Source organism: Bicyclus anynana, chromosome 1 (genome assembly GCF_947172395.1).
Source record: "Bicyclus anynana chromosome 1, ilBicAnyn1.1, whole genome shotgun sequence".
NCBI classification, from domain to species: Eukaryota; Metazoa; Arthropoda; class Insecta; order Lepidoptera; family Nymphalidae; genus Bicyclus; species Bicyclus anynana.
The window spans coordinates 14634437-14640991 of NC_069083.1; the positions used below are offsets into that span (position 1 = coordinate 14634437).

The following is a 6555-nucleotide window of genomic DNA, read 5'->3' on the forward strand; positions in this document are numbered from 1 at the left end:
GCAGAGGGTGTGAAAACTGCCAATCAAGGAAGTTATTAATTTCTTTCTTAAGTTGTCTCTCTATAAACTGTTAAATATTTTTCTACTAAATATTTTGTTTAACCCCAATGTTACATTGAGATCATACCATAAACGCTGTGATCTACAAAAGTTGATAATTATTAAAAAGTTTTTTAATTATCAGCTAACTTTTTGCTGCTTCATCGCGGATTTGCGGTCTTTAGGTGATATGTTTCATTATGTGACGATACGAAAAGAACTATCAGATGTTAATAACAATGACTGGGACCGGCTGCTTAAAGTATTTTCCGAGACACGGGAGTATAATACCACTGTTTTCCCAACTTCGCTGTAATTTTTTTAATTGAAAGTTTAAACACAAGCTTAATATCATTATGATTATCAACCTATATTCAGCACACTGATCCAATGCGGATTGGCAGGTTTCACACATGTAGAGAATTAAGAAAATTCTCAGGTATGCAGGTTTCCTCAAGATGTTTTTCCATCACCGTTTGAGACACGTGATATTTAATTTCTTAAAATGCACATAAATGAAAAGTTGGTGGTGCATGCCCCAGTTTTGAACCTACCTAAAGCTATATATCATAGCCTTCCAAAGTGATCCGAAGCCTAACCAATAACACAAAGAAGCATTTTTAATTATAGCATATTGATTTTTTTTCAGTTCATATTATTACTACATTATACCAAATGTATCATACATTATAAAACACTTATACAAAATCATACCTGATTAATTTTTTATTTTTTTTTATCATAAATCATTTTTAAATCTCTCATTTATTTATTACTTCTTTTTTTTTAAATTTTTAACAAAACATTATTAAAAAATTTTATCAAAAAAAAATTTAATTTTATTTCATTTTTATCATTTTTTTTTGTTATCAAAAATCATCTTTATTATTATTATGTTGGGATTTGTTTTTATTTTAATATGTAATATTGAATTAAATATATTATTATATTATTTCTCCATAGTTTAGCAACCCTAGTAACGGCCTCGAACCCGTTTGGTCTCTCACTGAAAGACTATCATCGCGGAATTCAAGGTGATTAACTGATTTTATTGTATTGCAAGCATTCTTTAAGTATCCTCTATTGCATTTGTCAAGTGGGAACTAATGGATTAGGAATAATAGATGATAGATGATAACTACGTGTCTCTTATTTTTTATTATTCTTTACAAGTTAGCCCTTGACTACAATCTCACCTGATGGTAAGTGATGATGCAATCTAAGATGGAAGCGGGCGAACTTGTTAGGAGTAGGATGATAACCTACACCTCTTTCGGTGTGATAACCACCAAATTTCGATAAAAAAAAAATTATACATATTTTATATTAATCAAAATAAAAATTAATAATCATTAAGGCCTCGAGCTTTCGTTATTTATTGTCTAGTTAAACGAATATAATTTTTAAAGCAAATAATTATAACTACATCCAAAGTAACAACGGAAAACAAAAAAAAACGTTTTTCGTTCTTCATTGTTAGAACTGCTCAAATACACCGCGATAGATTCCTTTTAATGTTTTAAATTTATTGATAAAATATCACTAATTAATTTATTAACAACAATGATATTCCGTCGTTTTAATTAATTTATTTATTTATAAGTCGTTTGACTGTGTGCTACTGTCATATTACGAGGCAGGCGTAATCAATTGTTAAATTTATTGAGGCAACCGACGCGGTGACATAAAGGCGAAGGTTCTTTGCTGAGGCGAAACGCGTGAACCTACAGTGACAAATATTGAATGGTAGATATGTTTTGAGGCAGATAAAAAAAATATCTTGATTATATTTTTAAACCACCGAAAAGCACAGTCGCATTCAGTACCGGATTAAGTTATCTTGATGCCCTAAGCAATCTTTCTTTGTGTACCCCTCGATCTTTATCTGAACAAAGAAAAAATAAATAATCTTATTAACATGAAAATGGAACCGACATCAAAGACGTATTTCAGTTAATTTGATTGTAACATAAAATTACTAAACCAATTTTCATGAAAATGAAAAATAATTTTCAAAACAAATAATTTACAAAATTGGTTACTAAATGACGTAATTATGAGGTAAAAAACATTAAAAAAAAATATACGCGTCGAATCGACAACCTCCTCCTTTTTTTGAAATCGGTTGAAAATATATACATATATTAATATTAAACTTGCGGATTTTGAAATTGCTTTAACTTGCGTGTGCTCATTTATTTGTTTCCCGGTCGGATCTCGTACTCCCCCTTGACGGGATGCCCTAAGAATTCGCTTAAATAGCTTATAGGCTAATCCAGGACTGATCGGAGTTGACCCTCATCACGTGGACTGACAACATGGACTGACTGTGGATTTTCATCCTCCTCCTGAATTTTTTTTTTATTCTTTACAAGTTAGCCCTTGACTACAATCTCACCTGATGGTAAGTGATGATGCAGTCTAAGATGGAAGCGGGCTAACTTGTTAGGAGGAGGATGAAAATCCACACTCCTTTCGGTTTCTACACGGCATCGTACCGGAACGCTAAATCGCTTGGCGGTACGTCTTTGCCGGTAGGGTGGTAACTAGCCACGGCCGAAGCCTCCCACCAGCCAGACCTGGACAAATTAAGAAAATCTCAGTCTGCCCAGCCGGGGATCGAACCGAGGACCTCCATCTTGTAAATCCACCGCACATACCACTGTGCCACGGAGGCCGTCTTAGATTGATCATCATTTACCATCAGGTGAGATTGTAGCCAATGGCTAGCTTGAAAGCTTCAAGTGCCTGCAAAAACACCATTCTCATCGGAACAGTTTCGTAGCAGATAAGCAAAGTCTCTAGAACCTACTTCTCGGGATAAACTATTCCAAAAAGCCTAAAGCTCTATTTAAGTCTTTTATTTTTTTCTTCTATATAATAAAGATTATTATATAATATATAATACCTACATGTGTACCGTCTTATATTCATTGTTGTATTGTATTATAATTAATGTATGTATACACGTGAGGAATGCTGCGACATCACGACGTGCGAATAATTCGCTTATCTGCACACACTGTATCATAATATCTATAATCAATTGCAATATAAAGGGCCTCGTACAACTGTACGTAAAAATGTACTCGCATCTTTAAATATTGACCGCACTGATTTATACATATACGTATATTTATACGTATACATTGTGCTCGTAGAGTATTTCCCATGACTTCAATGTGTTGGCGAGTCCACTTATAGTAGCAGAACTGCTTGCATTATATTTTTTAACTAAAAAATAAAAACTTTTTATGTTGTCATACAAAGTAATGGTATGTACGTGTAGGCTTAAGGTGGAAAATTTCACTGATAGAAAACCCACCTGATACGCAGTAAACTATATTATTGACTATTACAACTGTATACAACGTGTCCCAAAATTCAACGATAAGCGGGCGCCAAAAGATTGACCTGCTCATGAGCACTTAAGGAAAAATAATAAAAAAAATATACCTAAATTTTTTTTTTAGTTACAAAATAAATTTTAAAATTCTTTGAAAATTTACACCTTGTATGATATTTTGAACTACCGCAGCTACAATTTCTTAAATATGCTTAAGATTTTTTTTGTATCGGAACCTAAGTAGTACTACTATTCACCACAACTCTTAAAAACACCACAATGCCCGCAGTTTTTACACAAAAAAAAATCAAAATATTTTTTTTCCCTCAAATTTTTAAAGATTTTTACTTTCAGTCTACTTTGACTCATGGTCTTGCAAAAAAAAGTATGAACACCGCTATGGCAAGTTATTTTCAAAGTTGACGCAACTAATCAAGATTTCAAAATAGTATAATACCCTAGGATAACTAGTCACAAAAAAAAATATGCGTACCATTTGTAAACAAGAACCAAATTTCTTAATTGTTCTTGTTGTTAGTAATAAATTTTACTATGTTCCAAAAATGTGTTTGTTATTTTAATTACACAACATTAAAGTAAATGTTCGAATTGTTTTCCACCGGCATTAATACAGGCACGACATCGCCTTAAAAACGACCGTTTTATTTTTCGCGCATATCTTCTAGCATTGATATGTGCCGCAGCCTGAGTGATTTTTTGCCGAAGCTCGTCCAATGTCGTAATCGGTTTTGCGTAGATCCTGTCTTTGAGACAACCCCAATAAAAGAAATCCAGGGGGTTTAGGTCGGGTGATCGGGGTGGCCATAGGATAGGACCAAGTCGCCCGATCCAACGCCCCGGATACTCGTGGTCTAGGTATTGTCTCACAGGACGAGCGTAGTGAGCTGGGCAACCATCATTTTGATACCACATATTTTGAAGGTCGCTTAGGGGGACGTCTTCTAGTAATTCTTGCAAATCATTTTGTAAAAAGTTCAAATAACTGTCCCCATCTAAGTTTCCTTGTAATTCAAAAGGCCCAATCACTTTTCCATTTAAAATGCCCGTCCATAAGTTGACCTTAAATTGATATTGGGATTTGTCTTCTCTCATCAGGTGCGGATTCTCATTGCTCCAGCTGTGTAGGTTGTGAAGATTTAAATAGCCATCTTTCTTGCAGGTTGTTTCATCCGACCATAGTACTTTATCCAAGAACTGAGGATCTTCCCGATGCTTTTGAAGCATCACTCGGCAAAATGCGATCCGCAGTGGATAGTCCCGTGATAGTAACGTTTGTACACGTCTGTAATGATATGGGTGTAGCCGATGACGTTTTAGTATTCGATGTGCTGAACTTTTTGGGATTCCCGTAGCTGCTTCTATGGCACGCACTGAGGTAGTTGAATCAATGTTTATTTCATTGAGAACTTCTTCATCGCATTCCGATCTAGGTCTTCCAGCGTTTCTTCTAGCTGACGGCAAACGACCCTCCGAAAACGCTTGATGCACATTCATAAATACCCGATAATCTGGATATCTTTGAGCGTTTGGGTACCTTTCTCGATACAATCTGCTAGCAGCGTTAGCATTGCACCGACATTCTCCATAAATGAGATGCATGTTAGCGTATTCCATCGGCGTGTATGGTTGCGGCATGATAACGCTAAACAGTCCAAAATACACCAAAAGTCCAATTCACAAAACACAGGCACAGTCCAAAATAATGCCAGGTCAGTTCAGTTTGCAGATCACTTAAGTCCAGTCCAAAATGCAAAGCCAAAAGTCGTTAGTACGAGAGCCACGTCAATTGAATACGGAAAGTTGCGCAGTAAACAAAGGAGCAGAGCGTACTGACTTGCTGGGAACAGGATTTTCTTTACCTGCATCATTGTCATTCAACAAAGAACATCTGTCTATCCCTCTCTAACGTATACTTATCGCTATCTTTCTCTCTCTCTCTCTCTCTTATTTTTAAATGTTATCGTTCGTTCCATTAAAATTCTAGGAAATTGCAACGTATGACTCACATCATTTTGTGCATAAAGTAAAAGTGATTTCTAGGAGCAAAAACATTTTAGAAATTTAGTTCTTGTTTACAAATGGTACGCATATTTTTTTTTTGCGACTAGTTATCCTAGGGTATTATACTATTTTGAAATCTTGATTAGTTGCGTCAACTTTGAAAATAACTTGCCATAGCGGTGTTCATACTTTTTTTTGCAAGACCATGAGTCAAAGTAGACTGAAAGTAAAAATCTTTAAAAATTTGAGGGAAAAAAAATATTTTGATATTTTTTTGTGTAAAAACTGCGGGCATTGTGGTGTTTTTAAGAGTTGTGGTGAATAGTAGTACTACTTAGGTTCCGATACAAAAAAAATCTTAAGCATATTTAAGAAATTGTAGCTGCGGTAGTTCAAAATATCATACAAGGTGTAAATTTTCAAAGAATTTTAAAATTTATTTTGTAACTAAAAAAAAAATTTAGGTATATTTTTTTTATTATTTTTCCTTAAGTGCTCATGAGCAGGTCAATCTTTTGGCGCCCGCTTATCGTTGAATTTTGGGACACGTTGTATAATAACTGTGTGTGATTCCGCTATTTTCTACTTGTCGATATTCGCCTAGATAACAATTTTTATTACAATTTAAACTTTATTTATATATATTTGATATTTGCTATGGAAATGAGCGATGTCATATCGCTGATACTTATAGAATGGAAGGGCTGTTACTTAACCGTTATAAAATCTATAAGATATAAAAATAAACGATCCAATATAGTGGACATAGACCCTAATATCATTTGACCATCGATTCATTGTAAGGTCCTGTTTTAGTGCAATAAAGCATGAAGGCGAACCATGCAGGACTAACGAAGGCTTGTCAAAGAATTTAGGCTAATGAGCGCAGCATCTAAGCTATGCGCCAACAACACGACTCTAAGGGTATACTCAAATATATCAAGGTCTAAACATGCCGTAAGGGACGGGTCTATGTTGACACATGATACTAGTATGTTTATCTACTTTTGCAAGTGTGTCTGACTCTGTTTTTTTTATCCTTTGACGCCCGCGACTTCGTCCGCGTGGAGTTTTTCGCGAATTTCGCAAAATCCATGGATTTTTCGGTATAAACGCTAGCCTATGTGTTGATCCCAGGTATTCTATCT

General features: G+C 34.8%; 1 protein-coding gene across 1 annotated transcript in view; it reads right to left on the minus strand.

The window, feature by feature from the left end:
• The window catches only part of LOC112052160 (uncharacterized), a 113313-nt gene that overhangs the window by 86673 nt on the left and 20085 nt on the right, over positions 1 to 6555 (minus strand). The window lies entirely within an intron of this gene.